The sequence below is a fragment of the Tupaia chinensis genome, unplaced genomic scaffold (assembly GCF_000334495.1).
Source record: "Tupaia chinensis unplaced genomic scaffold, TupChi_1.0 Scaffold000207_1, whole genome shotgun sequence".
Lineage (NCBI taxonomy): Eukaryota > Metazoa > Chordata > Mammalia > Scandentia > Tupaiidae > Tupaia > Tupaia belangeri.
This window is the reverse complement of record NW_006159682.1, coordinates 962,916-977,998: the sequence shown is the minus strand read 5'-3', so window position 1 is coordinate 977,998 and position 15,083 is coordinate 962,916. Positions and strand designations below refer to the sequence as shown.

At 52.0% G+C, this 15,083-nt stretch overlaps 1 protein-coding gene across 1 annotated transcript in view; it reads right to left on the bottom strand.

Moving 5' to 3' along the window:
* Nucleotides 1–14,973, bottom strand: part of TTC39A (tetratricopeptide repeat domain 39A) — a 60,664-nt gene extending 45,691 nt beyond the window's left edge. The window contains exon 1 of the mRNA XM_006147249.3: nucleotides 14,954–14,973. The gene's annotated coding sequence lies outside the window, so the exon portion shown is untranslated. The remainder of the gene's footprint in view (nucleotides 1–14,953) is intronic.
* Nucleotides 14,974–15,083: the final 110 nt, after the last annotated feature.

Sequence of the window (15,083 nt, the reverse complement as noted above, 5' to 3'; positions counted from 1 at the left end):
CGCCGGGGGCGGGGAAGGCGGCGGGGCCGGGCCAGGCCTCGAGCCCTCGATCTGCCCACCCGCGAAGTGGGGCCATGCCTGCCCGCGGCCGCCCCCGGCCTGGGGCAGAGCTGGGGGCGGGGTCTGCCTCCGCCGGGCTTGCGCAGGGGGAGTCGCCCACCCCCAGCCGAGACAGGTAGGAGCCCCGGGTGCAGCAGGTGTGCGGGGGCCCAGGCCAGCGTGGCCTCTGCGCGGGTGCCACCCGGGAAGGGACAGGAGCTCTCCTTCTGAGCCATCTCCACTTATTTGGGACCAGAATGATTTTCCCTGGACCTCGCAGCTCCCCTCAGCCGCCCCGCGTGAGTCTGCCGTCCCCCCACATTCGCGGGGGCATTCATGCATAGAGGGACAGCCTCCAGGGCCAGGCTTGGGTTCTAATCCCACCCACTTGTCCGCTGAGTGTCTGCAGGAGAGCAGAGAGCGAGGAATAAAGCAGTTTAGCACTCACTGCCAGCCGGCAGTTCACGCTCACCTTCTCAAATAATCCCCATAAATGCACTTTTACCGATGGGGAGACCGAGGCACGGAGTTCCTGTGACTGGGACTCAGCCCTCCCGACTCCAAAGCTCATGCTCTAGATTCTTACCCCTTGTTCCCCTCTGCCCTGAACTGCCCCCATTGTCCCCCTCCGCTGTGCCTGTGTGGGTGTGATGAGGGTCACCCACACTCCCCAGGCACCCACTGCACACCTAGCACTGGGGTGTGTGTCTAGGCTCAGGGTAGGAGGTCTTTGGCAGAGAGAACCACTGGCCCTTGAAGAGTTAACCAGCTGCCACCTCCAGGCCCCAGATGCGCTTAACCGTGACTCATCAGAGCACACACGGCTGCCATTAGAGCTGTCCCTTCACAAAGGCAGGGGACAGAGGGGGAGGGATTCCTGCTACCCTGGACCAACTCTGAGCTCCAGGATGTCAGAAGAGAAAACAGGAGGGGCCGGCCTGCAGAAGCAGCCATGTGGGAAGAACTTGGACCAGATCCCACGCAGGGAGTGGGGAGCAGGCAGGTTGTGCTTTGTGGGAAGTGGGAGAAGCTTGGGGATTACTGCTTAAATCTAAACAGACTGCCTGGCATGGCCGTGAGTTCCCCTCCTCCCCTACTAAGCAGAGGCCAGATGCTCACTTGGAAGAATTGTTCCATCTCTGGAAGCCTCATATTTAGGCATAAAAGAGGTAATTAAGTACAAGAATCAGGCTATAGCAATAATGACCACCAACTATAATATAAAGAATCTGGATGTGGGAGCGTCTGGGGGACTTCTTGGAGGAGGTGAGGACAGAGCTGAGCCTTGACAGTTATGTCATTTAAACACAATGAAGTGGTGGAGAGGTGGATCAGTTGGGGGGCGCAGCATGAAGGCAGGGAAGTGAGCAGGGTACACTGACAAAGTTGGAGCTGGCAAGGCTGCTGAGAAGATCAGCAGTGTGTGTAAGGAGGAGTCCTGTGTGATGAGGCTGGTTTGAGTGTGGCCCCCCAAAAGCTCATATGCTGGAAATTTACTGCCGTTGTAACAGAATCAAGAGGGTGGAAGTTTCGGGAACCAGCAGTTGGCGTAACGGCTATGTTGCTGGACTCCCACATAGTTGACTGCGGTTCGTGTCCTGGACCCGGTGGCTTAAAACTCATGCCGGGTGCGTGTGCGTGTGTGCCCAAGATCCCAAGAGGAGAATGGAGGAGAAGGGATTGCGGAGTGGCCATCCCCCCGGGGGGTGATTTCTCGCTTTCTGTCTCTATGTCTCTCTCTGTCTGTCTGGCGAGCGCACGCGCCCTATAGCGGAAAAACCTCTCTAAAAAAAAAAAAGAGGGTGGAAGCTTCGTCTGACTGTGGTACTGGGAGGTTGGGGCCTTCTGGAGGAGATTAGGATCAGGGTGGGGCCCCCATGATCGGATTCTGCGCAGACCTTCCTGCTCCAGCGCTCTCTGCCATCTTACAGCAAGGCCCAATCCAGGTGCAGCTGACCTTGCACCTGCGAAAACTTAATCTGACAATGGGACTGAGAGATGGGGCCTTTGGGAGGTGATTAGGAGAATGCTAGCAAGGTGGGGGTCCCCATGACTGATCCCTCATGGCTTTTAAAAAATTTGTCAGAGGGACAATGAACTGTCCAGAGTGACAGAGATGGAAAGCAAGAAAGCACCCCTCATGGGGAATGGTCATGCCACAATCCCTTGGTATTTTTCAAGTCTCCAGGTCTGAGACTCAAATTGTGCAGTCAGCCATGTGGGATCTAGCTCATGTAACCACCAGGCCATGGGCTGGCCCTCCTAGTGACTTAATAAGGAGAGAGAGACCAGACAGACACACGTGTTCTTGTCACGTGAAGCCTTGCACTACATGGGACACCACCACCAAGAAGACCCTGCCCAGAGGCAGCCCTTTGAGCGTGGACCTTCAAAAGGGTGAGCTAAGTGAAATAAACTTCTATTCTCGAATTGCCCAGACTCAGGTATTTCTGTAACTAGCAACACGACAGACTGAAACAGGGCCCTATCACGCGGTGTTCCCTCTGCTGTTCACCTTTCTCCCTTGTCACTTACTCATTCATTGAACCAGGAATGAATCCAGAAGTTGATAAAGGGGAGGGCTCTTTCAAACAAGATACAAATCTAGCAATGCAAAATTGCCAGTATTCTCTGAGAACCCTGGACTGGGCCAGGCCAGGCGAGTGGAGGATCCTGAAGCTTTAAGTACATTCGCTCCAGGCTAATTTTTCTTTTTTTTTCCTAAAGGGCACCTGCACTTACCAGAGACAAGAGGGAGAGGAGAAAGCACACACTGCAGTGCATCTCCATTTTCCCTTTTGGGATTTTGGGCACACATGCCCAGCATGCTTCTAAAGCCACCAGATCAGGGAGTTGGACCACAGTTGGCCACGTGTGATCCGGCTGCCCGGATCACCAGGCCGCAGAACTGGCCCACTCCAGGGTAAATATTTACTGCATGTGACCAGCATTTATTAAGAACTCGCCATATGCCAAAGCTCCTACTCGCCCTGCAGTTTCACTTCAGATGCTGCTTCTTCCAGGAACCTTCCCCTTTCTGGCAGGGTCAGGAGCGTCTGGGTACTCACCGCCCTAATGCCGCTAAGGTACCCCAGTTTTCCTGGGCTGTCACTGTCTGTGTGTGGTGTGTATGTTTGGGCAGTGGGGAGTGAGGTTTGTAGGTGACTGGCTCCGCCGTCAGATTGGGAGCTTCTCGAGGGCAGGCCCTGGTCAGCTCTGTCTCTGTGTCCCAGTGCCTGACATCAGGTGCCCGACAACCAAGCACCAACAAAGGGCCCAGCACGTCAGTACACCCCAACCAAGGCAATCACTGAAACAATGGCCGCTGTGTATCAGACACTTACTACGTGGCGCGTGGTGTCACGGGTACCTCTCACATGTGCAAGCACATGCTCTATCATGAATAAAGAAACACATTTTAAAATTTCACACATCAGGTAAAAGGCCCAGAATAGTACCTGGCATGTAACACGCGCCATGCAGGTGCCTCGATGACATTTGGGGTGGTGTGCCAGGTACCTTCTCTCCCCATCTTGCAGGTGAGTACTGAGCTGGCAGGTGAGCAGCAGGGCTGCCTGTGGAGTGGCCCCCCCAAACCCCAGCCCGCTCAGGGCAGTGATGCTGGTGAGTCAGAGCGCAGAGGGTCCGCCCCCGGGCCCCACCCATCCAAGCCAGGATCCATGAGTCACCTCAGATTGCTGCCTACCACCCAGGTAATTCTACTCCGATCATCTGCACACCCCCACTTGAGCTGATAGCTGAGCCCAGGGCCTGGGAGCTTCCTGAGTCCTGGTCCCTTCCTCCCTGTTTGGGGACTGTTTCCTGGTACATCATGCCTGGGAGGTGCCAGGCCTACTCTCCTCCCTCAGTTCCTCCCTGACCTGCAAGAACACGTCAGCAGGGCCGCCGACCTCTCAGCGGCCTTGAGAACCCCATGACTGCTTTCACCTGTGCCGTCTCAGTGAGGCCCTCAGGAAGTCTCTGTGAGACCTCAGTACATGCCGGAAAGGCCATAGTAGCAGTGCTTCCCAGCCTACAGATGAGAATACTGAGGCCTGGACCACGCTCTAGCCACAGCTACAGTGATTCCTTACCCTATAGATGGGGAAGGGGGGGGTGAAGAGATGAAAAGAGGGGTGCCTCGATTCAGGGGGTGGGGGTCACAGAAAAGAGGAGCACAGCAGTGCCGCCGTCACAGAAAGAGCTTCTGCTGTGAAGACAGCTCTGCCTGCCCCTCTCTGAACCTCAGTCTTCCCACCTAAGCCTGGGACAGCAGTCTTGAACTCTCAGGGATGCTGTGAGGACTACTGGGCATTACCTGGGGAACTCCTTGTCCCCTTCTCGCTGCTGAGCCCCCTTCTTAGTCTCTCCCCCCAGTCCTTTCCCTGGCATGAAGCACCCCCTTCCCCAGGCTCTCCCAGCCCGTATCTCCCCTCACACTCCAGCGTCCTCTCAACCCAGCTGATCTACAACTGTGGGCTGTAAAGAGGGTTTGCTTAAAGTGTGTGAGCCCCACCCCAGCAGTTACAGGCTAGGGCTCGTTAATAATTCACAGTGAACAGGCCCATCAACAAAGGGCCTTGGAGAGGGCTGTGACAGCCGCAGCTCTGTAGCTGTCCCTGGAGTGGGCCCTTGGGGCAGATCTAGGCCCTTGGGGCAGATCTAGGCCTGTTTCTTGCACCCCCCCCCCCCATGGAATCTGCTCACCTCGCTTCAGGCCGTTTTTCGCCCCCCCCCCCCCCCATGGACTCTGCTCCACTAGCTATGTGACCTTGGACAAGTGACTGCCCCATTCTGGCCTTAGTTTCTCTCTTCCCACCACATATATGGAGAGAAGTTTGGACCAGGAGTTCCAACCTTGCCTTCCCCCTGTATATACCCAGTTTCAGGATTTAGGCTCTTCTACCAAAGTCTGGTCTCCAGGAGCCTCCCAGGGTGGGTCTAAGGAAAGAGTCTGGGTTAGGCATGTGGGACCAAGAACTGTCCTGACTTGAAAAAGGGCCAGTGCTCTAATGCCACTCAATGCCCCCTCTTAGAGTTTGGAACTTAGGGGCAGAGTCAGTAAGATCTGCATGGACTCCTGACTCCGTCATGTCCCAGCTAGGCAGTCCTGAAGCAAGTCAACTGCGTAGCTTGAGGCAGGGTAGGGAGCATTCAGGGAGCAGGTTCGGAGCCAGGGCTTTCATCCCAGCTCTGACACCCTGGGCCAGTGACTTCATCTCTGAAGTCTGGATGACGATGGCACCAGCCTCACCTGGGTGTTGCAAGAATATGACATAATACGTGTAACGCACTTGGAGCAGGGCCTTATCACTATTCTCTGAGCTTTAGTTTCCTCACCTATAAAAAAGAGATAAAGGGACTGCAGTGGGGACCAGTAGTTCTATTGCTGGACTCTCATATAGTCAACCGGTGTTCAAGCCCAGGACCTGGCGACTTAAAACTCACACTAGGCATGTGTGCGTGCATGCCTAAGATCCCGAGAGGAGAATGGAGGAGAAGGGATTGCGGCGTGGCCATCCCCCTGGGGAGTGATTTCTTGCTTTCTATCTCTCTGACTCTTTCTGTCTCTCCGGTGAGCACACACTCCCTATAGCAAAAATCTCTCTTAAAGAAAAAAAAAAGAATTGCAGTGGGTATTAAATGAGGTAATGGACCCACAAAGGCTTTGGAAGCACACAGAGCTGTCCAGGGAAGAAGGCGTTCCCCTGAGATATGCACCCAGAGACCTGACTAGGACTCCAAGGCAGCATCTCCAGAACATTTACCTTATACCTTCGAACTGCAGTCTCCACTGCTACCGGCCACCCTGCCAGTGACAGACAAAGGGGCTTCATATTTCTGAAGGAAAACTGGAATTATGGATGGGAAGCCCTAGAAAGAAGACTCAGTAACATTTGGGCAGCACACCTGTCTAAACATATCATCACATATGCAGACAAAGATCTATGGTACAAGGATGTTTTCATAGTGTTTTCTATCATAAGAAGAGAACTGGAAAAAACTGTAATGGCCATCGCTTGGGGACTGGTTCAGTGAATGATACTGCATTTATGGAGTGAATTATTCTGCAGATATTTAAATTGTGTCTACAGAGAGTTTATTTGCCTGAATTACCACTACTGGTAAGACAGAGACAGAGAGAGACAGAGAGACAGAAAGTGAGAAACTACCCCTGGTAATTTCTATACCAGGCCACGCTGCAAACCCTTCCCCTCCATTCTCCTCTTGGGATTTTGGGCACGCACACACATGCGCCTGGCATGAGTTTTAAGCTGCTGTGTCCAGGACTCGAACCATGGTCCACTACTTGGGAGTCCTGTGATGTAACCATTATGCCATTTGCTGGTCCCAACCCAGCATGTTTTTTCTTTTCTTCTTTTCTTTTTTTCTTTCTTTAAAAATTTACTTTTAACCACTATATAGCTTTATACTGTACAACATTGCCTCTTCAGCACAAATACAGTGCATATCAGTCAAGACAAAGACATTACCATATACATTATCATCAGCAAATAACTTCTCATTTTTGTATCAATTAAACATTTTTTTCCTTGTTCCCCTCCTTCCCTCTATTCCCCACCTCCATATTACCCCACCCTTACTATCTCTAGTATCTACCATTGCCCTCCCCACTACTATACCTTCCAAACTTTCAGCACATTCGCTATATATTGAGTGGGGACATACAAAGTCTGACGTTCATGCTCTGGCTTGCTTCGCTTAGCACTACGTCTTCCATATTCGTCCACTTTGTATCAAATGTTTTTTATGGCTGAGTAGTATTCCATAGAGTACATATGCCACAGTTTTTCAGTCCACTCATTCAATTTTGGACATTTGGGTTGATTCCATGACCTAGCAATTGTAAATAATGCTACAATAAACATGGATATGCAAGTGTTTTTCCCAACTGAGAGCTTCTCTACTCATTGGGTAAATCTAAGAGTGGAATTACTGGGTCATCTGGTAGTTCTATTTTCTCTACTCATTGGGTAAATATCTAAGAGTGGAATTACTAGGTCATCTGGTAGTTCTATTTGTAGGTTTCTGAGGCGTCTCCATATCATTTTCCACTGTGATTGTACTAATTTGCACTCCCACCAACAGTGCAGGAGAGTTTCCTTTTCACCACAGCCTCACCAGCACTTATTATTATTTTTTATTTTAGTCATTCTGACTGAGGTTAAGTAATGTCTCATTGTGGTTTTGATTTGCATTTCCCTTATGATAAGAGATGATGAGTGTGTTTTCATAGGGCTTTTTGGCTGTTTGTATGTCTTTTAAGAATTCTCGGTTCAGCTCATTTTCCCATCTTTTAATTGGGAAATTATTTTTTGTGGGTAAACTGCTGAGTTCCCTGTACATCCTGGTTATCAATCCCTTATCTGAGGTATAGTTTGCAAATATACTCTCCCAGTCTGAAGGTTATCTTCTCACTTCAATTGCTGTTTTTCTGCTGTGCAGCAGCTTCTCAGCCTAATATAGTAACATTTGTCTGGTTTTGGAACTTTGCTTGTGTTTTGCCACCCCAGCCTGTTTCTCAAGCCACTGGGTCCAGGACTCGAACAGCATAGCTGGCCATGTGGGATTTAGCCACCTTAACTACCACTTGACTGGTACAACTCCCAATTCTTTTGTCCTATATTATATGTCCTATAGTGCTTAAAGCTATGTGGTGTTTGTGTATCTTGCTTATTCATTTATTGTCTCTCCTTCCCTGTTAAACTCTATATCCCACAAAGGTAGAGTCTTTGTTCTTGTTTTTGTTTGGCTGCTTTTTGGTTTTGTTCTCCAATATCTCCTACTATGTGCCTAGAGTAGTGCCTAGCACATAGTAGGTGTTCAATAAATGTTTGAAGTATAAAAGAGTTTGCTAGAATGTGGAAAAAGGTGCAAACAGCAGAATACAAAATTACCCATCTTCCATGAAAAAGAAAACCCCATTTGAGAAAGCGTGAGGGGTTAAAGCCATTTCTGGAGTGGGTGGGGGGTAGTGTGGTACAAGGTCAGACATAGAAGACTCAGATCTGAATTTTGGCTTCTTCACCGTCATCAGGACACCTCCTGGGGCTTCCGTTTTCTCCTTGATCTATTCTCGCCTATTCAATTAGAGATGACAGGGTCTCCTGGTCAGAGGTGCGTGGATTTAAGTAATGATGAGTGTCAAGCATTGGCTGTTGGGACCCAGGCAAGGATAGGTCCCCCGGCCCTTTATAGCAGGACCACAGAAGCACAAGATGGGAGCACTCTGGAGGCGGGGCTAGTTCAGGAGGTGTCTAGGGGTGAGCGCTGGGGTTTGGAAGAGCAGTGGCAAGCGAAGGAGAAGGGTGGTGATCCCGCGCAGTGCTGTGGAGCGAACAAGCCCCGCCCGTGCCTGCCTGCCCTACACTCAGCAAGTGCCCACCCATCATTTTCCTAGAAATCCGAGACTTAGCTGTTGTATGGGGGAGGGTGTTTCCTAGCTGGAAACGAATTGAGGAGCTGTGTTGCTGCTTCTTGCAGGGTGTGGGTGTGGTTGGAGCCTTGAGGGGCTGTGTTGCTGGTTCCTGCAGGGTGTGGGCGTGGTTGGAGCCGACTCTGCAAGGCACTAAGTCCTCAGAGGCAGAAAGCAAGAATGGAAGGGAGTGTCTTGGTCCACGTCTACCTGCATAGGGTATCTCAGGTCCCACCCGGTCCTAATGAAATTGTTCTGTTGGAGTCTTCGGGCAGAGACCAGCCATTCAGAGAGTTGGGGAGGAATTTATCTGAAAGTGGGACATTTCTGCACTGCGGTTCACCTAGGAAAGGCTGATCTGGGGGAAGGAAGCCTTGGGAGTCTTGGGTTAAGATAGAAAATTCCCTTTCTCCTGGAAAGGAAAGGGGCATATCTTTGGCTAGAAGTAAAAGATCTATAGACCTTCCTTCCAGAATGGCTTAGGGGACCCAGAGAGGGGCCACAGCATCATCATTTTCTGTCATTCACATCCTGTTTTCTAAGGTGTTCTTAGACCTTATAGCCCGTCATGGGACCAGCAGTTAGCGTAATGGCTATGTTGCTGAACTTCCATGAAGTTGACCAAGGTTCGAGTCCCGGACCCAGTGGTTTAAACTCATGCCAGGTGCGTGTGCGTGCATGCCCAAGATCCTGAGAGGAGAATGGAGGAGAAGATTGTGGCATGGCCATCTCCCCTGGGGGGTGATTTCTTGCTTTCTGTCTCTCTGTCTCTCTGTCTTTCTGGCGAGTGCATGCGCCTTATAGCAAAAACCTCTCAAAAAAAAAAAACAAGGAGGTATAGCCTGGCCTACTCCAGTTGAAAGCCTAGTAAACGCACTGTTGAAGTTTACAGGGCCACCACAGGGCTAGCTGGTGGTGTGGTTAAGGGATGGGAGGCCACATGGCTGGCTATAGTTCTGAGTCCGAGACTGGAAAGCCAGAAAAACTTGCTGGGTTGGTGGGACAAGCAGGTGGCATGGTGATTAAGGTGCTGAAATCCCACATGGCCAACTGCGATTCGAGTCCCAGACCTGGTGGCTTGCTTTCTCACTTTCCTACTCTTTCTCTGGTCAAATTAAAATGATAATAATTTTAAGTAACATAATTATTTAAAACAAACAAACAAACCACACTGGGTATGTGTGCGTGTGCCCAGAATCTCAAGAGGAAAATGAAAGAAAAAGGGTTGCAGCATGGCCACCCCTCCTGGGGATGCTCTCTCACTTTTCCTGTCTCTGTGTCTCTCTGGGGAGCATGGCCCTTATAGCAAAAACCTCTCAAAAAAAAAAAAAAGGAGTTATAGCCTGTCCTATTCAAGTTGGTGGGGAATTAGGAAAGGGTCTCTCATCCTTGTGGGATGGATGATAGCTGAATGTTTGTGTCCCTCTAAAATTTTCCCCCAAAATGATGGTATGAGGAGGCAGGACTTACGGGAGATGATTAGGTCACTGGGCAGAGAGCCCTCCTATATAGGATTAGGGCTGGGTGGGAGAAGAATCTTTTTATTCGACTCCATCTCTCAGGGTACAGTTATTGGTGGAGGGAAGGGCCAATCAGAACATTCCCCTGAGTTTATTCAAACTAGAGCAGGTGGAGAAGGCACGTCCTCTGGAACAATCCATAGCACTAGCCTAACACCGAGTCAGGCACTATTCTGTGTTTTACATAAATGAATTCATAAAATCTTCACAACCATCCTGGGAGGCAAGTACTAATATTGTCCTTATTTTAAAGATGAAGCGGAGGCACCAAGAAGTGAAAAAATCACGCTGCTAGAAAGTCTCAGAGCCAGGGTTCAAAATCAGCCTCTGTGGCCCCTGGGTGCCTTTTGCTGTCTTGTCTCACCGTCCCTGGGCTTGAGCTTGGAAGCTACTGGCAGTCGTGCCTTGTGCTGAATAAAGCAGTGAGCACCAGGAGAGAATGGAGCTGGCCCAGGGAGGAACCGAGCTGAGAGGCAGAAATTCTCAGGGGAGAACAAAGCAACTCGAGCCACTCAAGTCCCAGATTTGAAGACATTTCAGGAATTGTGGCCAGCTGGCAGAATCTAAGTTACAGCCTGAATAATCTATTTCTCATAGACCTCAGAAAGGACCGCAAATGTCCCAAGATGGAATCTCTTTGTAACTGATAAAGTAGGACAAAGTTTACTCGGTTTGGGCAGCAAGGCTTGAGGATCTGAGGGCCACAGTGTACTTGTCACCCCAACGCCCTCTCCTATCCATTCAACTGCCCTCAGCAACAGGGGTAGACCAGAATCCTGGGATTAGGAGCTTCAACGTCCTCATAGAAACTTGAAATGTTAAATCACAAGACCAGGACTCACAAACACTTCAACTGGCAGGATCTGAGAATAACAAAGGTGAAAACTCAGCTCCATTCCCAGGGAAGGGACTCCAAAGCCATTCAAGAGTTCCATTGCCAACAGGAAATTCCCACCCTGCAGGGATTGGAGAGCTCCTCTAGCTCAGGCACAAACCAGGAGCAGGAATCTGTCTACAGCCGCCCACAGGCCCCTCCCCTTGGCTGGGGCCCACCCCCTCCCACAGCAACTCTGCTGCTTAGCGACTCTCAGAAGCACTCTGCTGGCTGGCACTTGGCACTTGCCCCTCTTCCTGGGGCTGTCTCCTACCGCAGTGGGGGCTATGACCTGGCTGGAAAGGAGCTCTATTTGTAGGTCCTGTAGGTGGCACTAGTCCCCATTAAAAGATGCTCAGCATCAGGAACAGCCCCATTTCCTTTCCCACTAGTTCCAGGTTACCTAGTCCTGGAGTCAGGAATCCCCATCATTGGTGCAAACCCTTCAGAATCCCCTCTGCTCGGTGCAAATACCCTGGAAAGAACACTACCTCGTGCCAGCACCCAGAGGACACGAAGTGCATTTATTGAACACCAGTGACGCCCCGGTGGCAGTCTATGTCTGGTGTTTGACAAATGTGACTTCACTAGGTCCTCCCACCACTCAGTGAGTGGCTGTCATTGTACAGCTGAGTAAACTGAGGCTCACACAGATCAAGTAATTGAGTCGAGGTACAGAGTCAGAAAGTGGCAGAGCAGGGGTTGAGCGACCCCGAGCCCTTCACTCTTTGGCTGGGCTATGAGACGCGGGGCAGCGTGGGTGCGAGGGGCAAGGGTGGAGAGAGAGAGCACGGTCCCAAGCTGGGAGGATGGAGACCCAGGTTTCAGCCTCAGGCATGAGACCTTGTGGGGGCAACTGGGAGTAAAGAATTTTCTAGGGATTTGTGCCTGCACGTTCCAGCAGAAGTGCAAGGCACACGTGTGCAAGCCTCATACACACTCCCTCATGCAGGCCACGGGAGATACAGGGAGGCCTCTCCATGGCTGAGACCCTCCCCCAATCCTCCTCACAGCCTCTCACCTCCCTCCCAGCTTGCTGATACTGGCTCTCACCTTCCAGCCTGTCCAGCTGCCACTCCTTGGTTCTTCTTTCTTAGCTTCTTTACCCCATCCTCTCCATCCCTTCTGGCCTCCCTACCTCCAGCTTCCCTCTGTGACATGAGCGACTGACACACTGGCTATTAAGAAGGCTCCCCAGTGCCCGCAGGACAGGACGCCACTGCATTCTCCAGGCAGGTGAGAAATCCACTGAACACGTCCTCACCATCCACTGCGGGATCTCGACCACCTCCAAAGTCATTCCCTGATGTCCTCGTCAAAATGGATACTCTGAGCCCCATTGTGTTCTGGGCTCCAGGTACGCGGGGGCAGGTGAGCCCCACCCACCTCCCATGTGTAGTAAGAAACAGAAAAGTGTAGAGATGGTTTGCCCACAAAACCCTTGCTCCACAGGGGAGGTAGCTCAGTCATCTCTAAATCCTTGAGTATTGGGACCAGCAGATAGCATAATGGCTATGTTGCTGGACTCCCATGTAGTCGACTGCGGTTCGAGTCCTGGACCCTGTGGCTTAAACTCATGCTGGGTGTGTGTGCATGCATGCCCAAGATCCCGAGAGGAGAATGGAGAAGGGATTGTGGCGTGGCCATCCCCCCGGGGGTTGATTTCGCACTTTCTGTCTCTCTGTCTCTCTGGCGAGCACACGTGCCCTATAGCAAAAACCTCTCAAAATTAATTAATTAATTAATTAATTAATTAAATTAATTAAAAATCCTTGAGTGTCCTGCCCAGAGCCCTCTAGTGGCTTTTCTAGGACACAAGAAATCCACTCTCCTTGCCTGGATCGGTCCAGCCCGTCTGCGTCCAGGATCTCGTCAGACACATGTCATCCACTACCCACTCCCCTCCCTGCTCCTCAGACACACCTCGGGCTGTGACAGGAGCGGTTCCCACTGTGCGGAATGCTCTGGGGACGGCTGAGCGTACCGCGCATCACGTCGCCCTGTCTTAAGCCTTACACAGCATCTACTTCCGGTGCTTAATTGTCCGTCTTTCTCATTGGAACATGGTCTCCCAGAGCAGGGACCTACATGTCTGAAGTTCCACTGTCTCTGCTCCGCCTAAGACAGTGCCTGGAACAGTATCATGCTCTACAATGTGTGCTGAAGACCGAATGAGAACCACAAAAGAGAAGTGGGTGCTGGAAATGATGAGCCTGCCTTGGGGATGGGTCAGAAAGGCTCTCCAGAAGAGGGTGCCTAAAGTTCAGTTTTATGGAGCATCAGGGATGGAGACAGCATTCTGGGCATCCTGAGCAAGCCCGGTCCAGTTGGGAGAGCATGCAGGGCCGCTTGTGTTGCTGGAATGGGGTGAGGGTCAGGGAGATGGGAAACGGGCCTGGATGGGTCACAGCCTCTGCCTGGAGTGCCTTGAACCTCTAGCTGATAGCCATGGCAGTGTTTTATTATTCTTTACAATTATTTATTTACTATTATTACTATTTTTTTTCTTTTTTTTTTTGGAGAGGTTTTTTCGCTACAGGGCACGTGCGCTCGCCAGACAGACAGAGAGAGACATAGAGACAGAAAGCGAGAAATCACCCCCCAGGGGGGATGGTCACGCCGCAATCCCTTCTCCTCCATTCTCCTCTCGGGATCTTGGGCACGCACGCACACGTGCCTGGCGTGAGATTTAAGCCACCGGGTCCGAGACGCGAACCGCGGTCGACTACGTGGGAGTCCAGCAACATAGCCATTATGCTAACTGCTGGTTCCCTATTACTATTATTTTTAATTTGACCAGAGAGAGACAGAGAGAGAGAAAGGGAAGTTGAGAAAGCAAGTCACCAGGTCTGGAACTAGAACCGTGGTGGGCCACGTGGGAGTCCAGCAACTTAACCACTGCACCACCTGTTCCCCTCCTCCCATGGAAGCATTAAAAATTAAAAAAAATTTTTTTTAAAGCATTTTTCTTTAAAACATGGGTTGGATGGTTCTTAAGAAAGAATGCATGGAGAGACAAGGAGATGGGAAAGTTAGGGGTCGGCTAAGTAGTCCAGGAGATGGAGTAGCGTTGAGAGAGAGCCAGGAGACAGAATCGGCAGGACTTGGAGCCTGGGGTGGAGGTGAGGGTGGGAGGGAGGAGACAGGGATGACTCCCAGGTTTCGGGCTTGGGCAACTGGGTGGATGACTATGCCACTGTGAGATGGGGACACAGGAGGAGGAACAGGTTTGGGGTGAGGATGCTAAGTTCAGTTTGGGGCTTGCCAAGTTTAGGCACTTATGGTTGGAGGCACTGGAGGACAGGTGGGCAGCCTGGCCCTGGGATGTAATGCGCAGGAAATTCAGCCCTGCCCTGGGGTAGCCGGTTGTTAAATATTCAAATATGAGGGGGCTCGTGGGGAGAAAGAGTCAAAGTTAGAAGAGTGGTAGGGCTGTCCCCTCTCATGGGAACAACACATCTGGAGGTACCAACTCATCCAGGAGTGGGGACAGCAGGGGAGGTGACACACAGAAGGGGTGAGGGGCTAATGGGAGGAGCTGTGGTGCTCGCAATGCCACACCACAGGGACTGGGGCTGGGACTGGGACCAGGTGTCCCCCTCAGTGCTGCTCTGCATGGTGGGCCCCAGAGGAAGAGTGCTGCCCTCAGCCTCCCAGCACCCAGAGCACCCATCAGCTGACCCATGCAGAACTGGGGCACCCAGATGAGTGAGTGGAGGACTGAAGGAAGTCCTGGCAGCCCAAACCCGACTGCCAGCTCGCCAGAGTTGTCCTCACAAGGTGGCCTCCAGGTCGTGGGGCTGGCAAGGGGGCTCACGTGTGTGTTTGTGTGTGTGTGTGCGTCTGTCTGTGCGTGTGTTGGGGGGCAGCTGCATCCTCTCCTCCCTGCCGGGGCGACAAACCCGCAGGCACGCAGGGGTGCTGAAGGGCTGGTCCCCCTCCCCGGGCCCTCCAGCAGTTTCCCTGTGCCCTGCACCTCGGCACACCTCGGTCTTCGGCTGTGCTGGCTCAGTCGCCCACCCCGTCGGCTGTGTCCCCAGAGGCCCCTGCGTCCCACCCGCGTCTCCCCGCCTCCCACGGCACCTGCGGTCGGTCTTCCCGGAGGACGTCCCCTTCCAGGCGGTCAGAAAGGCCATGGACGCGGGCCGGACGCAGACGGGGGCGCGGGCGGCCCCCCGCGGCAGCGGGGGCGGCCGGGGGGGGGGGGGCGGGC